Below are 17,449 nucleotides of genomic sequence, written 5' to 3' on the forward strand. Positions count from 1 at the left end.
CTAGAAATGCACGTGTACTTCTGTGCAAAAGCATCCCCGCGATATGCTCCATAATGCCTCTTCGGGGGGGGGGGGCAGCACCCCGGAGAGCTCCTACCAAGCTCAAAAGGCACCCGCAGTGGGGGACCCCTCTCAAACAGGAATCACACGCCTCCCCTGGCATCTTGCAAACCACAGGCCTGAGGTTTGATTTCTGGAGCATCCAGCTGGCTCCTGGCAAGGGATGGGAAAGGGGATTGTCTTCCAGAGACCCCCAGGCACAGGAAACAAACACCTTGCTCTGGTAAAGGACAATTTTTCCATGTGTCCAACCCTCAAGAAAGAGCTAAACTCGTAGGTGCAGCTTTGGGACAAAATATCTCCCTATACACTTTCTCCACATTACACAGAATATTGCAGTTCCTGCTAGCCAGGAATGAATGCAGCCGTGTCGGTTTCTCCCTGTTTCTGAGAAACCTGGTGATACCTGATGCGGAGGGGGAACATCTGCCTACAGACCATTTATAACTCTCCGGACAGCCACCGGCACCTCCCGCCCACCTCGTTCAATCTTGTTCTCATCCCACCCTCAATTAACGCTGAACTCGTCCTTCTGCCAGCAGGCCGAACCAAAGCCCCTCACGATGATGGATGTTCAACCTTGCCGGGCGGACGGACACAGCGGCACAACTCAATCGCCGCAGCTCGCAGAGACCGTTCGCAAGGCGAGAGTTGGACAGGCGGGCCAGGAAACACAAGCCGTCGGAAACAACCTTGAGATGGAAGCTGGCAGAGGCTCTTGCGCGCAGGCGGCTGCCTCAGGAACCCAAATTCCAGGTGCCTCGAGGTCTGCTCGATCCTGCCTGAACCCACGTGAGCCTTCAAGCCAACATCAGAGGCCCCGTGCCCCATCCTGTGAGATCGGATGGGCAGAATCCCTGCCCACCTGAGCTCAGGGGACACCTCTTTGGAGAAAGGGAAGGCCAGGATTCCCTAGCAAACTCCACCTCTACTAATGCCAAGGGACAGGCAGAAGATTCCTTCCTTCGCATGTCCTGCCAGGCCTCTGAAGAACCCCTTCACCCACCCAGCTCTGGTTCCTGGCCTTCCTCCCTTGTCCCGTAGGTGGGAGAATTGGACGGCACTGGGGCTCCTACCTGGCCACCCAGAGATGCTTTTCGCCACAGCTTGCTCAGGAGCAAGGGTCTACTCTTGAGGAGGGGATGCATCAACCACAGGCGATGAAACAGCCAATCCAGTTGTACATGCTGAATGATGGAGAGACATCGATACACACAGATTCCACTCATGCCCCGCCGTGGCTCACGCGAGGGAATCAGTCTGCTGATAGCTCGCACAACACTCGGGAGCTGCTACACACAGGTGACAAGAGCAAACTCAGGTTGCTGAAATACCCAATTGCGCCTTCTTTGTGCTTCCTAGCTGCAAAGGGGCACCGTTGTGTTCCCTTCTAAAGCCACTCCATGAAGCTGCAAAGTTGTGCATAGGCTGGAAATCCCCAGAACCACAAACTAAAGAGGAGTCTATTGGAGGTTGGCTACCTTTCTAGCCATCAAGAACACACAAGCAAAACAGAGTGTGGCATTGTGGCGTTGCCTAGTGCCACAGATAGTTCATGGCCACCTTCCCCTGGGGCTTTCCACACCCAAATCCCATCAACACCCCTCCTCTCCATCTCGGATGGGTATTCTGCCTCTCTAGCCACTGTCAAGAAGCCACGCATTGCCCAATGGCCACCTTGTTTCATTCCAAGACAAGCTCTCCTTTCGCTTGCCGTTCTTTCATCCACTTTATTTCAACACGCAATTTCACGCAACACTGGAAGGATTGACCAAAGATCCGGGGGCAATGCCAGGGTCGCAGGCCGGCTGCAGGGAAAGAACATGGGGGAACGAACAGAGCTGGGATCTCTCCCACTTTTCCTCCTCTTCCAAGGAACACACATGACTCACAGGCAAACGCTGGGTTGGCTTTGTGGTGGCGAGACACAGGGCGTGGGAACCAGACACGGGGCAAAATAAACCATGGATGGGGTGGGCTTTTTGAAAGGAGCCGGGCCTGGGGGGTGGAGGGGGGATGAGATGTGTCCTTGAGTGGCAGGGTCTGAGCCATGTACTGCCAGCCAACTCCAAATCATCTTGCCTTCGGCTAGAGAAACAGAACAGTCTGTCCTGCCCAAGAAAGCCATGCCTGACTTCCCCACTTCCCAAACTTGCCGTGATGATCACAAGACCGAAGAGGAAAAATTAAAGAGGGGAACACACTGTTGAATGGCATTCAAGGCGCGATGAATGGGGGTTACTATCTCAGACACTGCAAGCCAAGCTCCTTCCCAGGCAGAAAGAAACAAGGAATACTTTATCGGCGGGTTGCAGCCTGGTATGCAGAGAAACATTGGGGTCATCACAGCAAAGCGTAACCCCGAGGGCTTCTCTGGGAGTCTTTCCCAAAGGGTTCCTGCCCACGCCACCGCCCTTCCGATGGCGTACCTAATGCTGCGCTTTGGTGCCGTCCGTCCCTGCCCGGCTTGGAATCGGTGCTGTGCCCGTGATCCATCGCAATAGACCGCGCAGCCGTGTTTGCAAAGAGACCCAAAAAAGCATGTGAAAGACACGGATTTGCATGCAGGTCCTCTCTGCTGATGGAAACACAGAAACAGAGGGGTCTCCTGGGCCATCTAGTCTGACCCCCTGCTCCAGCCGGCTCCAATCATGACACGCCTGCCATGTGCATGCCCATGATATATGGAGATGTGCATGTTTGAAATATGAGCTCCCATTTAAATAGACATCATCATCATCATCATCATCATCATCATCATCATCATCAATTTGTTTGATTCATATAACCGCATCCAACTCCTCCAGCGGGGACTATCTGTATCGCTTTTCCTCTCTCAAGAAAGCCAAGGCGACTTGGTGCAGTGCCATTTTATCCTCACAAAGTCAGCCAACCCATCCAGCACTCTAACCACTAAACCACGCTGCCTCTCACATACCACAATCTCCCCACCATGGGGAAAATGACAACACGTGTGCCCATTCAGTCCATTACCCAGGTGCTAACTGAGGGGAGAACTCTTCGCAGCTCTGTACCTATCTTTTAAAGTATTTAAACCGGACTTGAACGGGGCAATCTTCCAAGGAAGCACCCGTGCGTGATCAAAGACGCGCGCACAGCACGGCACCGCTCCTGAGGTCGAGCCTCTCGGGCGACTGCCTCGGACCAGGATGCACATCCTGTACAGGAAGCATGCCATGAGATCGCCTTGTTCAAGACGACGGGGAGAAGATACCAAGATACCACGCTCCTTTTCCACCTTAGGAAAAGGAGACGAGAAACTAGGAATGATGGTGGGGGGGGGGGGGGGGGGCAAAAGGCAAATACACGGATCAGCTGCACAAATAGCTGCGTTTTTATCCAGAGGAAGGAGGTCAGTGTGTGGGGACACGCGAATCCACAAAACCCAGGCTCAAAGCTCATCCCAGTTTGCATTCATATCAGACGGCAAGCTTTGTAAGGGGGGGGGGGGTCTCTTTTTGCCTGAAACTCTGTGTTTTCAGATGTGTGCCTCAGTGGTGCCCATCTCTAAAATGGGCACACAGTTCCCCAAAGGAGTAAAATACATTTGCGTGCATGTTTTAAAGTGCATTCTTTTCCGTGTGCATTTTTGAATAGGTGCACTCTGCCAAGCATATTTTGGAGGTCCCCCAAAGCCCTTTGCCCATGTGGAACGGCATGAATGCAGCCGGCACAGAGTCCATATTCAGTCCAGAAGGTACAAACAGGGCAAACCCTAATCATAACTAAACAAACCAAAATGAATTTCTCCGTAAGACAGGACAGTGGATGAAGGGGATCTCAAAAGCTACGTTCTTCGGGCAGTTTATAGCATTAAAAAAAAAAAAGCAATCCTACTTCTCTGGGAGCTGAAAGATAAAAGGTTTTCATCGCAAAAGCTCTTGCACAGCCAATGCCATTTCAACTTTTGCATCTCTCTGTCCTCTGTCACAGCATTTCCCACTAGAAGAACCTCTGCGCAGCTCTCACTCCTCCATCCCTTACCAGATGCCGTCAGGTCCTTTCAGCCAGGGGTGTCGGGAATCGAACCTCCGCCACGCTCTGCCATGGAGCAACAGCCCCGGCCGTTGGAGCTGGGGGCAGGGAGACCCAGGAAAAAGGCCTCTCCCCAAGGATAAAACGTCTCCGCCAAGCCACCAAAGCTTCCTTCAGGCTCGGACACCCGAAGGCCACCGGGAAGCTGCTTCCCCCATGCCACCTCCCAGGTCTGTTTTCCTGGCTGGGCTTCGACTTCCCATCCCAGCCCTTTTCTCTGCTCCGGTATCAGCAAGAACTTCCCTTCCCTGGAGTTCACTGATCCAGGGGCTGCTCGGCTGCTGCAGCAGCAAACAGCTGCGGGAGCCTCTTTTGCACCGGACAGTCCTTCCTTTGAAGGGAGCCCAGAGGTCTGTCCCTGATCTGAACATACGCTCTAGTCCGAAATATGTCCTGTCCGGTTCTGGTTTAACAATTAAAAAAGCATAAAGTAACTTATGCACTTTACTTTGCTGAAACCCATCCAGAGAGTGGCTATAGTAGTAGTTGTATCACCAACAACAACAACAACAACTTCCATTTTTCTATGCAACATGGATCTGTGTCTTATATATGTGTGTCTGTGCATACGTTCTGAATTCTGAGTATACCATCTTGTCATTGTTATGTTACAACTGAATGATTGGGAGGGGATGGGTGAAACTCGGGCTGTGTATGTGTGTGCGCACAGGCATGCAGTGGGAAGAATTTCTTGTCAAATCTATGAGGCTACTTCTCCCTTTTGAGTTCAACAAAGTTTTGTTTCCTTTTTCCCTTTTGCAATGTTGCCAAATATTAATGATAGTGATATTGTTGTTACTGTTGTTATTGATGGTGCTAAAAAATTTTTTTTCCCTTACAGTGGCCTAATGTTTGTTGGGGACTGAGCTCCTTTGCCAGCCCCAGGATGTGGGCAGCTAAAATGGCAAGTTCTCAAAACTTCTTTCCATGAACATAAACACTCATATGTTGATCTAAATGTTTGTTTGTGTTAACAATGGGTTGGTGCATTTTGTATCTATGTGGGCGAGTATCATCTCTGTAATAAGAACTTGTGTAAAACAGTTCTCATCATCCAGCAGAAAGCATGTTTCTCTTTAGCCTAGGCAAGCAACAGGTTCGTGCAACACCAGTTCAACAAAGGATTTCTTTTGTGTGCATTTTTGCATTGGTTGGATTGATTTCAGCAACCCAAACATTTTCTTCTTGAGACTGTGCTAAAGAGACTCAAAAAAAGGACATAGACTTTACATTTTATGTTGTGAGCCGCCCCGAGGTTTCGGCGAATGGGGCGGCATAGAAATGTTTTAATAAATAAATAAATAAACGAGTTCGCAACCGAAAACAGGGTGGGCAGCAAGACCGTTCCTCATGGACGTCCATGCTGAGATGGACCAGATTGCTATTCAATTCATAATATGGGTTCCCAGATGCAGTGACCACAAATCTGCCCACCCCGCCACCTTCAAAAACATTTTGCAATAAAATGGCCGAGGGGCGGGGGGGGAAACAGTCCCAGGAGCTCCAGGCTGCCCCCCAGCTGATCTCCAAGGCCCCCGGGAGCCCGGGGTGCCCAGCAGACACAGCCAGCCCTTCTCGCCAGTTCCTCAGACATCAGCATCGGCTTCTGCGAATGAGCAAGAGGCCGTTATCCATCCCCAGCTGTTGCAAAAAGAAGAGAGCCATGTGCTGAGCAGGGGGAAGTGCGCATTATCTGGCATGCCAAAATTACATAAATCTGTTTAGACTGGGCTAACGCCGTGCTTATTTAGCAGCTGAGTGATCATTTCCGCCCGGAGCAGAACCACCCCGAATTGTGACCTCATACCCTAAATCCTTTGCAATAAATATGCGCCGTTCTCCCAGCTTGGCCTCATCGCATGTGAGCTCTTGAGTTTCTAGAGACGGGCTAATAAAAACGAACCGGACGTGGAGAGCTGATGCAGCAGGGAACTCGGGACGAAGAGGCAGAGGCCAAGAAGATGGAGACGCCCGTTGATTTTTCTTATTGTTATTTCCTTGCTCTGTTTCTATCTGGCTTGTTGTTTCCTGCAAGGATCCCAAGGGGATGACAAGGTCCTCTCAGCCTGTGCTCCGTTTCATCTATACCACAACAACCCTGTGAGGTAGGGTAGGCTAAAAGGGTGAGCTTCATGGCTGAATGCAGACTAGCATCCGGGTTTCTTGAGTCCTGGCCTAACACTCTGACTACTATTCCTCACTGCCTCTTCCTTCAGCCGGCTTCCTAGGGATATTTTGACCCTGAATTTTTAGGCCAAGATTGACTCCAGGACTAAATTCCAGAAAACTACTCTCCGTGCCAATGGTTTTCTGGCACACAACCCATCACGGATGAAGATGGCATCTCTGAGCAGGCACAAAGAGATGTTTTCTATCCCACCTTCTCTTTCCTTCCAAGGAACTCAGGCTGGCTTGCCAATGTCTCCTCTTCCTCTCAATCCTATCCTCACCACAACAGCCCTGTGAGGTAGGCCGGGCTGAGAGTCCGTGACTGGCCTCAAGTCCCCCAGTGAGCTGCATGGCTGAGCGGGGACTGGACTGCCGGCCCTGTGCTCTTGACCACCACACCAGACTGGCTTTCAACAAAGCGAGCCACACATTGCAAACTCTTTTTAAAAGGCTGCAAACCCTGTGAAGGCTCAGACCTGGAGCCCAGGATGCAGTGCAGCATCCGAGAGGCCCAAGGTGGTCCCTTGATGGGCAGAAGAGCTTCTCATCAGCCCAGTCCTGTTCACCTCCTCTGGCTTCGGCCTCGGGTACCAATGCATTTTTAGACAGAAAAGAAACTCACAGCGCCTGGCTCACCCACACCAGTGAGGCAGTGTATCCACTCCAGGTTTCAGCCTGAACTCTAAAGGAGCGCTCTGTTTGGGGGAAGCAGCTCAGCACCACGGAGAGGTCTTAAAGGCTCAGGCTAAAACCCTGTGTGGATACTGGAGCCGCAGGGCCCAAGATCCAGGCCTCTGAGCAACCATCAACCATCCCAGCCTTTTGCCCGAAGCCCTTGAAATCTCTGGGGCTTCACGCCCCCATCAACCCCAGCCTGCTGGCTGGCATGGATGGGTGCTGTAGTCCCAAGGGTTTGCAGGGCCCCAAGTTGCGAAAGGCCAGGCCAGGCTCAGGTCTCCCCTTTCGAATCTTGAGGCGACGGGAGCTCGACAGCATAAACCTTGCTTCAGAACGCAGCCCAAAGGATACCCCAAATCTTCTGTGGTTCCCAAAAAGAGAGAAAATGCTGCAGAAGGGTTTGATGTTGCGAGTATTTCCCCAAAGAGGGAAAAGGGGGACAACTGTCTCCCCCCCCCCCAGTCTGCCCTTTATCTTCCGATCTCCAAAAAATCAGCTATCAGGGAGATGAAAATGTAGTAAATGAAGAAATTGTCCCATGCCATTAGCTAAGCCAGATCTCAAAAACCTGCCTAGATAAGAGAGTTCTTGACCACACTGGACAACAAACATGAGACGAGAGAGTCCATGTTCCTGGAGAGTTACAGCTGCTTGACATCATGAGTCCTGAACCTATGACATCACCAACCTCACAATATGACATCACGAGAACCTGCCCTGCCTGTGGCATTGCAAAAACTCTCCGCGTTGGGATGCTCGGCAGTGCGAAGGACTAGCATCTAGGTCAAACTACTGCCATGCGCTCTGTGTATGGCCCAGAAACTGAGAATCATCTAGAAACTGCAGCTGTTTGGGGATGCAACCACAGGGGTGTGAACCAGATCCGGGCCACTGGAAGTGTGAAACACACACCGCACCACCATGACAACGGCTTCCTGTGCCGATTTCCACCAAGCCCTAAATTAGGGGTGGACAATTAGAAGCTGCAACCTCATTTCCCACGTCCCATGTACACAATCTGGACAGAGCTTCCCAAGAGCATCCCGAGAGCCGGAAAGAGAGAGACAGGGAAGAGGCTGCCGGAAGGAGAGGAGGAAAGAGAGAGGTGGCGGAAAGAGATGGGGAGAGGGAAACGGGTGCCAGAGGCAGAGCGAAAGTGAAAAAGGGGTGGGGAGAATAAAGATGATGCCAGAAGCAGAAAGCGGGGAAAAAAACCAGTGGCAGAGAGAGTGGGGGAGAGAGGGAGATGACAGAGGGGAGAGAAAAAGGGGGAGAGGAGAGCAGAGGGAGAGAGGCAGCAAATAGACATTAAAGAGGGGTTGCGAACAGAGCAAGGTGCCAGAAGCAGAGAGGGAGGGAGTGGGGGGCAGAGAGGAGCCAGAAGGGAAAAGTGAAGAGCGTACCAGAGAGAGGGGGGGAAGGACAACGATGCAGACAGAAGAAGAGGGGCAGAAAAAGTTGACAGATATCGGAAGGAAGGAAGGAAGGAAGGAAGGAAGGAAGGAAGGAAGGAAGGGAGAGGAAATCAACAAGGATGCCAGAAAGGGAAAGAGAAACAGGGCAGCCGCACGCTCATGTGGCTCCGGCCAGGCCACCCTCGACATCAGCCCCCACCCCACAGCTTGTCCCACTGCGGAAAAGGAGTCCCCGAGCCCTAAGGGGTCTGTCCACGGCATAGTTAAGGACCGCTGGACCCTGTGGCAGCCTGCCCACCGTTCAGCAACCTCTGGAGACATTTCCTTGCCTGCGCTGCTCTGCAAGAGACCCAGACGGTCCCCCAGCGTCTATAATTTCCTAAACACCCCCCCAATCTGCTTTCCTAAACGGCTGCAGAAAAAGCCACCAACACACTTTGCTTGGTGTCACTGGGAAGCTGCCGCTTGCCACCCCGTGCAGAAAACGCCGCCTGACGCAGACCGGGGAGCGCTTGGGAACATAATGCAGCTGACAGACACCCGGAGCCACGGCCAAGCAGCCAGACAGACAGCGGCCACTCGAGTCGAAGGCGGTTGTCACAACCCTGCGCTCTCCGTGTATGAGCCCCTGTGCCTACGGGCGAGCCCCCCCCCCCCCCCCGTGAGAGCACCTGCTCTACCCCTCTCCCAAATCATGGCTGGATCTGCTTCCCCACAACCCCGCAATCCAGATGACCCCCAGACTCAGCTGCAGACTGCGGCCAGGCCAGCCCGAACAACTTTGGTAGCCTTAAATCCCCTGGGGGCCTTGGGAAAGCTGAGTTCCCAGCGCCTCTTGGCTCAAACGGTTCAGAGGAAAGGCTGTGGGAAGTCTCCCCAGGCTCCCAGGTAAAATGCTCAGACATAGCAAGCAGCTCTTAGCCTTCAACAGCCGACATGGGTGTTGCGGTAAACCCGAAAGTTCCCTCCCCACTCACTGGGGCACATTTTGGGGACGTGTGAGCAGGTGAAGCGCCATCGCAAGGAGGGCTGCCTGGGGGGAATCAATGCCATCATGGCCCGCGATCCAGGAGTCCCTGTGCCCACTTTTAGAGAAAGTCCAGTCTTGGAAGGGTTGCCCTGCCCAGTTCTGGCTCGATACACCAAATCTGGCCGAAGTAGAATTCATCCGGATACCATTATATGGGAAGAATGTTATAATAATGTTATAATAATAATAAAAAGAAGCATTCTTCGTAAGTATGATTTGAAACATGGATCGACTGCTTGATCGGATTGTTCACCTCAGCAACATGAGGGCCAGGGGCTTGAACTCAAGAAGGAATTCCATGGACATTTCTTTCCAAAACACAAGTGGGACCAACACTAACCAGGGAAAGATGCCAGAAAATGCCAGGCCCACCTTAAAAAAAAAATAGAGGCAGAGAAGAGTATAGGACTGGATGAGTCACAGCTTACCAGTGGGGCTTATGGCTTTGCTTATTATCCCGGGTTCAGCCCTCAGAGCACCTAAACAGAGCTAGGAAGCTTCACTGGAAGGGGTAACAATGATTATATTCATCAGCTTCGGCTCGCGAGACAGCAGACGCGAAAACGCCAATGCAACCCCGATCCCTCAAAGGAAGGGGCTGTATGCCATCCGTCCGACAATGGAAAGCCTCGAGCTTTGCCTTAGAGGAAGTGAGCTTTTTACTCTTCCCAAGGTTGCACAATCCGTCCTTCAGCTGCCAAAGGGGACAGGTAAACGATGGGGCAGGTAAATGATTTGAAAGAGCGTGGACATTGCCAAATACGAAAGACTGTTCCAGTACAACGTTTGGCTGCGTAGCGACCTCTTCCCCAAGAGCGGCAGCTACAGAGCACTGCCCAAACACACGCTCAAAGGCAGCTGTATTGCACCATCGGCAAGCAGCCAAATTAGACGGTTCTAATGAAAGAGGCTTGTGGCGTCAAACACACTGAATAAATCAGAGGCTGAGAGTCGCAGACATGGCAGGTTTTGTGGTGCCTGCTGCAGCCGGTTCTTCAATGCCCAGGTGTGTCCACAGGTCCAAATAGGTTATGGAGCTCTGGTGTTATTTAAGATATTTGCATGCCGCCCTTTGTGAGAGCCTCAAGGTGGCTTACACAAATAAAATTCCAATGCAGAGCAGTATTTATTTATTTAGGAAACTTCTATGCCGCCCCATTCGCCGAAGCCTCGGGGCGGCTCACAAACATAAATAAACTTCCTTCAAATAATATAAATTAACAGTATAAATTAAGTCGCCCTGGCCAAAGAATAAAATGAAGAAATACTATTAAGAATTAAAATGACATTTGAATAAAAAGGCCTTCGCCTCTTTATTCAAGTGTTATAACAAGTGTCAAGTCTGAGCTAGAATGCGTGACTCAGTACAAGCACATCGCAACTGCTTGCGTCCTTCCTTGGACTTCTCGACCACGTGTGTCCAAGCACCAGCGAGACGAGACGAGACGGACGCCGTGGCCGTGGCGGCCTCCGCCAGCAAGAAGAGGCGTCTGCGTTCCGGGCAGAGGAGAGAATCGAGCGGCGCCCACGTGAACCAACGCCAAACAGCCCATGCCTTCCAAACAGGTCTTTCCAGGTAATTAGGTGTGTTTACCCGAGCACAAATTATACATGCCTCTACAAGGTGCAGACGGGAACCAGGCTGAGACGGCAACCACTGAGACTTCTGGTTGTCGGGGCACGGTTCCCTTTGTGAGTGTCCCGAATTAAAACCGGGAGATGTGCTTCACTTTCTTTGCCCATGCATGTGAGCACACACCCTTTATGGGTGACGGAAGCAGGTGGCAGGGGCAACGGATCCTGAGTGCGGGGGGGGGGGGGGGCTGTCGCTGCTCACTGGGCATCTCTGCCATTTCAGCCCACAGCTGTGCCTCCTGCAAATTCGAGAGAGAAGTCTGAGAATGATGGGAGCTGTAGTCCAAATAGACTGCTAAACTGACTTATTTTTTTAAATCGGCAATCTGTTTTTAGTTATTTATTAAAATTGGTATGCCGTCCAATTACTTGCGTCTCTGGACGGCTTACAACATAGGTAGTTTGACTTTTATGGGTTCTACCAGAACAAACTTTCATGGAATTGTCACACACACACTTTATATGGGCATGTTGTGAGCGGAGCCGGTTGGAGCCGGGGGTCAGACTAGATGGCCCAGGAGATCCCTTCTGACTTGCGCTGTTTCGATGTTTCTATATACCACCTTAAGAGAATTCCTTCCTAGAACAAACTGTAGATGAAAAGATAGAATGGTCTCAGTTTAGCAAGAAAACCTGCATACCTGTAGGACATGTTATTGATAGACAGCCCCAAGCCCCTCTAGTCTTCCTTCTTGAGCCCTTAACTTCTGCTCATCTGTTTGTTAATTAATTAATTAATTCATGTGCTGCACTTCTGAAGCTACTTTTCAAGATTATTGGCTTCTCAAGGCAGATGGCATCCTAAAACTCAAAATTCAGTCCTGTGGTTGGGTGGAAAAGAATGAACAGGAATAATTTGGCTCACAGAGCATAGGAACGTTCCCAGCAGGCAAGAGGGAAAAGATGCAGGAATGAGACTGTACTATGGCAACATAGCAGGTTCCTAAAACTCTAAGGATGTAATCCTGCGCGTGTTTAGAAACGGCCCTAAATAGTGAGAGTTGTAGGATGTTTTCCAGTCTAACTACACAGAGTATCACACCCCAAATCTGTTTTAGAAGCCGATGGAAGAGGGAAGCTGGAATCCAGAATGGAAATACATGGAGGAAACTTGGTCATTAAAAACCAGGCTAGGACCCTGAGTTGGGCTAGGTTGCCCTCAAAACGGACAATGCCTTCAAAGAGAAGGCTGTTCCCAGTGAATCTGGGGTGAATTTTCAGCAACAGGTATTACAGGGATGAGAGAGAAACGTGTGCTCTACATTTTCATATGAACAAACTAAACTCTGTATTTTCAAACAAACGCTTGTGTGCTCGTTTGCTTATACTATAACCCAGCTCTCTCCGGGTCCCAAAAACATGGCAGTGCTGAGTTAGCCTTCAAAATTCACGCTTTTTGCAACGGAGTCTTCTAATCCGAAAGAGAAAGAGAGAGCCCACACAAAAATCTCTATGTTAGAGTAGTTGGCTGCCAGAGAGGTGCATTATCTGTCTAAAAATATGAGCCAAAATAACATTTAAAAGGGCTTCTTAGCAAAATGGGTTGCAAATAATGTATATATCATCATCATCATCAACTGCATTTCTATGCTCATGGCTGAGGCTACTTTCTATACAAAACGTATAAAAACAAAAGGATTTTTTCTGCAAAACCACATGCATTGCAAGCATGCAAGAAAATTCTTGTGCACGCTTAAAAAAGGAGAAGCCAAGTTTACATTGAACTGGACTTGACTAGAAACATGAAATACGAGCAGCAGCATCCTCTGGCATCCAGACGATGTTTAAGGGCCCCGGGATTTGGGGGAGTCCTAGCTGGGAGCTTGGAAAATTGCTCCAACCTCATAGCTAGGAATCCGCACTTGGATCCGCTTCCACCCACAGGCAGCTCAGAAGGAACTGTGCAGGCTGCTTCTCCGAGGCTGGAGAAGTGACCTCAGAGGAGAATTTTGGGGGCAGGGAAAGGAGAAGGGGCATGACACGAGATACGGTGCATCTTGGCAGTCAAAGCGCTTTATAGGGCAGGAGAATTGAGGCAGAAAGCTTGACCTCCACACTCCCATCGCTGCAAAAGATGCCCACAGCCTGTGTAGTTTACGGGCACCCTAAAAGAGGCTGACATTTTGCAGTTGATCCATCCCAAAGGGATCATTTCCCCAGCTGAGATTCAACACAGCTGAGAAGAGACTGGAGAGCTCTCCCCTCCAGGAGGAGAAAAGAATTTGGAGCTGTCAGGGAAGGCGGCCTCACAGCCTTTGGCATCCAATACGAAATCGCATTTCACTTGAACCACCAAATGCTATCCAAAACAAAGTTTCCGAGTATCCACCATCTGGCACAGAATGGAAATAGTGGGCAAAAATCCAGGAAGGAAAAAATGGGGGAAACAAAGGGGAAGTTTTCCCAGTTGTTCCAAAAGATCCTGGGTTTGTTTGTTTTTTAAAGTCTATTCCCATCCTCATTTTTTCTGTTCCTTTCCTGTGGTCTTTCCATCTCCTGCTGTACCTAGCGATATTCGGAGAATCTGGGGGAGTACAAAGTTCAGTCTGGCCCTCTTATTTTGGCTTATGATGTATTTTTTCAGTTCATTCAACAAGTTAACATGGACAATTTAGAGTGGACTGTGTACACCTCCATGCATTTGCAAGGGTTTGTACTCCCCTCCCCATGGGGCTATTGTCTGAAAATGCATTATCTTCTGGGAAAAAAAAATATATTTATTTATATGCAACTTAAATTCTGCTGTAACTAGTTTGAAGACTCTCTAAACGGAAGTATGTAGTTCAAAGTGCCTATTATTATTATTATTCTAAATACACGTTTCCCCAACGGAAATGCAAGTTCAGGAAAGTATGAGCATCCGACAAACAAATGTGCCCATTTTGCAAACCTGGCATGTTCGAACCGTTTGCAAGAGGAAAGCAATTGCTGGCTGCGAATGCACACGCTTGCAACTGTGGGGCCCTGAAAGAAATCCGGCCCTTCCACCAAATATTCCGTTTTACCTAGCATATGTCCAATTTTGAAAACAAAAGAGGATACAGGATATCTCCTGGCAAGAAGCCTACACACGCTCAAGCCCCTGAGTAAATAAACACACCGATGTATACAATCCGCCTTGACGTCACATCGCAAAGGGTCACAGCCGCAGGGAATGTGACATTCGGTCAATGAAGTCACCGTTCTGGCAGGATGCCACGGATGCATTAATGGTGCGACACCCCCAGTACATACACAGGCACGGCACGGGTTGACTGTTCCGATCGATCGGGGAGGTTAAATCCTTGGACGCTTCCAAGCAAAGGGAAGGGGCTGCGGAGCCGGGCAAAGGGGCGGACGGACACGATCCAACGTGGCTCTTGAAAGGGGTTGCAAAAATAGGAAAGGGAGCCTGGTCCAAGTTCATCTTGGCTTCCGCTTTTGTTCGGGGCGCTTTGCGGGTTGGAAGAAGCAGCCCTAAGAGTGCTGCCCAGGTGAAGTGTGTGTTGTGCGATCGCTTGGCAGGCCGAGTGCATTTCAAGAGAGAGGCGCTTGCTCCAGCCTGTAAGCCCGTCTCGCTTTCCTGCCGCTACTCCTGTCTTCTTACCGGGAAGGATCACTTGAAGAAGCTACACAGTGCTTTTTTAGCGCTTGAAACACCTTGCAAGAGGGGCAGGGAATTTGGGGTGTGGGATCCCGCAAGTGGCCACTCCCCCTCCCGTGGCTCCACCCCTTCCTGGCTTTTGTGCCCTCCCACTGCCAGACCGCAGCCCCTGAGGGAGTCTCTGAAAGGGAGCTTGGGATGGAAAAGGCTCCACACCCCTGCTCTGGGGATGGATTCACCGGCCTTTAGTCATTCATTTCTGTGCTGCTACATTAGCCCATAGTGGGGCTCTCTGCATGGCTTAAAACACAATTCTAACAGCAGAACATTTTCCAAATCTCTGGCACAGGACAACAAAATACAGCAAATTAAAATCATTCTAGAAAAGGCTTGCAAATAAACCACGGAAAATTTGAAAATAAATACATAAAATTAATGTGAAATTCTAAGACAGGAAATTAAGATTTAACACTAAAACTGACCGTTCAAATAGCCGGAGAAAGTATTTATCTTTGTCTGGCATCGAATTAACAATGAAGATGCCAGGCATACTTCTCTGGGGAGGCTATTCCAGAGACGGGGTGCAACCACCGAGAAGGCCCTTCTTCTAGCCACCACCCCCGTCACCTGCCTGGGAGATGACTCCTTGAGAGAGACCACCTAACATGATCTAAGTAGATGGGCAGGGACATATGTGCCTGATTCTGCCTAATCTTGGAAGCTAAGCAGGGTCCAGCCTGGTCAGAACTGGGATGGGTGACTTGAATGCATGAATCTATTATTGTTGTTGTAAACTGTAAGCCCAGAGAGCTTTGGCTTATGGGCCGAATAAAAATGTAACAAAAATAAATAATAATAATATGGGAAAAGGAAGAGAGTTAAAGAAGACAGAGCTAGTACAATTCACAATCGACTATCATTCCACAAACAAACCAGGGTTAGTTTTCGTTAGAAAGAACATTCAGCTTTTACTTCTGTTTGCTTTCAAGTCCTCATTGCAATAAGGCTGCATTGCAATACCCATGGACTTACAAGATCTGAGCAGGGCTGTCACTGATTTTGGAAGACTTTCATTCATCGGGTTGCCATAAATCAGGGACAATTTGACAACACACCACCACCACAAGGCCCCATGGAACTCAGCAGGAGGCACTTCTGAAGTCTAGGACGGTGGTGCAACAAGAAATCTCCAATCCAAAATTGCCCCCCAGAACATCCCTTCATTCACAGCTTCCTAGATGCCCAATTTGCCTCGCCAAATAGGATGGCATTTAATCAACCAAAGCTACGGCTGATTAATCTACCTCTGTGGAATGAACTGAAGCTAAAGAAGCAATCCTGTGCAGATTTTGACAGAGAAATGGACAACTCCCAGTGTGCCTTGTGAGCAGTGGGTCCTTTTTACTGTTGGAAGGTGAAATCCACATGAAGGTTGCTCCCTAGCTCTAACTGACTGATATCACTCAGAGTACGAGGGAAGGGGGATCAAAGCGGCCTACACTCAGCATCGGCGGCCCCCCAAGGATAGCAGATGCTGGCGCGGCCCTCCTGCAATTATGTCATCCACTAATTTGCAATGGAATTGGAAAGTTCTCCTCCAGATCTTGCTTTGACCTGAACTTCTGGCACTGCAATTTGGTGTTTGCTTCCTCAGACCTAAACCTCACTCCACAGAAGTCAGCAGACTTGTTTCCATATAAATGCAAAGAGGACTCAAACTACTTTCACTCTTGGCTGCTGTCCCAGGCTTGCTATGTCTTTCTTTCTTTCTTTCTTTCTTTCTTTCTTTCTTTCTTTCTTTCTTTCTTTCGAGTATTTGTATGCCGTCCCATCGCATTTCCTCGGGACGGCTTACATAAAATAAAACATAATACAAACATAGGGAATATAATAGTACTCTACCTCGCAGGGCTAGTGTAAAAATTATTCGGCCAATGACAGTCTGGATACTTTAAGGGAGGAGGAGGAGAGAGGCATCCCAAATGAATCCAGGCCTTCCCATTCCAGGCTGATCCTCCAGATGTTTAGCACTTCAACTCCCAGCATTCCTAAGCACTGGCCATGCTGACAGAGGCTCCTGGGAGCCAAAGCCTAAAATATCCAGAAATGTATTTTCTGCCCATTTCAGGGAAGCACTGGAGTGGGAAGTCCCAGAGATGGTGGTGGTGGTACTGGCGGCGGGCGGGCGGGCAGCGGGGCTAACAGCAAAAGAGGTGGAACCAAAACACCCGCTCCCCTTCCCCATGATACCCGCAGCACATTTTTACCTTAACGCACCAGCTCCCACTGGCTCAGTCCTAAAAGGGGCATTCCGCCTTTCCAATGGGGGGAACTGGGCAAAAACTGGGAAGCCACCAAACGATCAGGATGGTGGGGGGAGCAGAACTACAGGAAGGGGCCTGGCCATCTGAGAAACCCCTGCAGGTGGGCCAAGTTGGAAGGGAGAGATTTGCCCCCAGCCCCGGGCAGAGAACATGATCTGACCTGGCAGTCACATCTTGATGGTCCGTCTCTCCTTCACGGCGGATGCACGTAAGGGAACGCAACCATGCGCACACGCAAGCTCACATACAAGCAAACCCGATGGGAGCATGCACTTTCCCCTGCTCTCCCCATTTCTTCTCCCTCCTGCCCATTTCCCGAGGCAAGAACGTCTCCCTAGCAAGTCTCTCCTGGTCTTTGGACCCGATGCGACAGTCAGAACCACCAAAACCGGGCCAGTGGGTGGTCCTTGCAGCATAACCCTGGGACCCCACCACCTCTGACGCACTCGCGACCTTGAGGTGACCAAGAGCACATCAAGACCAACGGGGGGGGGGGGGG

The 17,449-nt window shown here is 50.2% G+C and overlaps 1 protein-coding gene across 6 annotated transcripts in view; it reads right to left on the minus strand.

The window, feature by feature from the left end:
* Positions 1-17,449, minus strand: part of ACAP3 (ArfGAP with coiled-coil, ankyrin repeat and PH domains 3) — a 118,407-nt gene that overhangs the window by 92,912 nt on the left and 8,046 nt on the right. The window contains exon 1 of one of the 6 annotated variants that reach the window (XM_044445533.1): positions 4,066-4,157. The exons of the other annotated variants lie outside the window; for them this stretch is intronic. The gene's annotated coding sequence lies outside the window, so the exon portion shown is untranslated. Of the gene's footprint in view, positions 1-4,065; positions 4,158-17,449 lie in introns of those variants that run through there. 6 annotated transcript variants of the gene reach the window in all.

This window comes from Varanus komodoensis, unplaced genomic scaffold (genome assembly GCF_004798865.1).
Source record: "Varanus komodoensis strain SLA01 unplaced genomic scaffold, ASM479886v1 scaffold48, whole genome shotgun sequence".
NCBI lineage: Eukaryota > Metazoa > Chordata > Lepidosauria > Squamata > Varanidae > Varanus > Varanus komodoensis.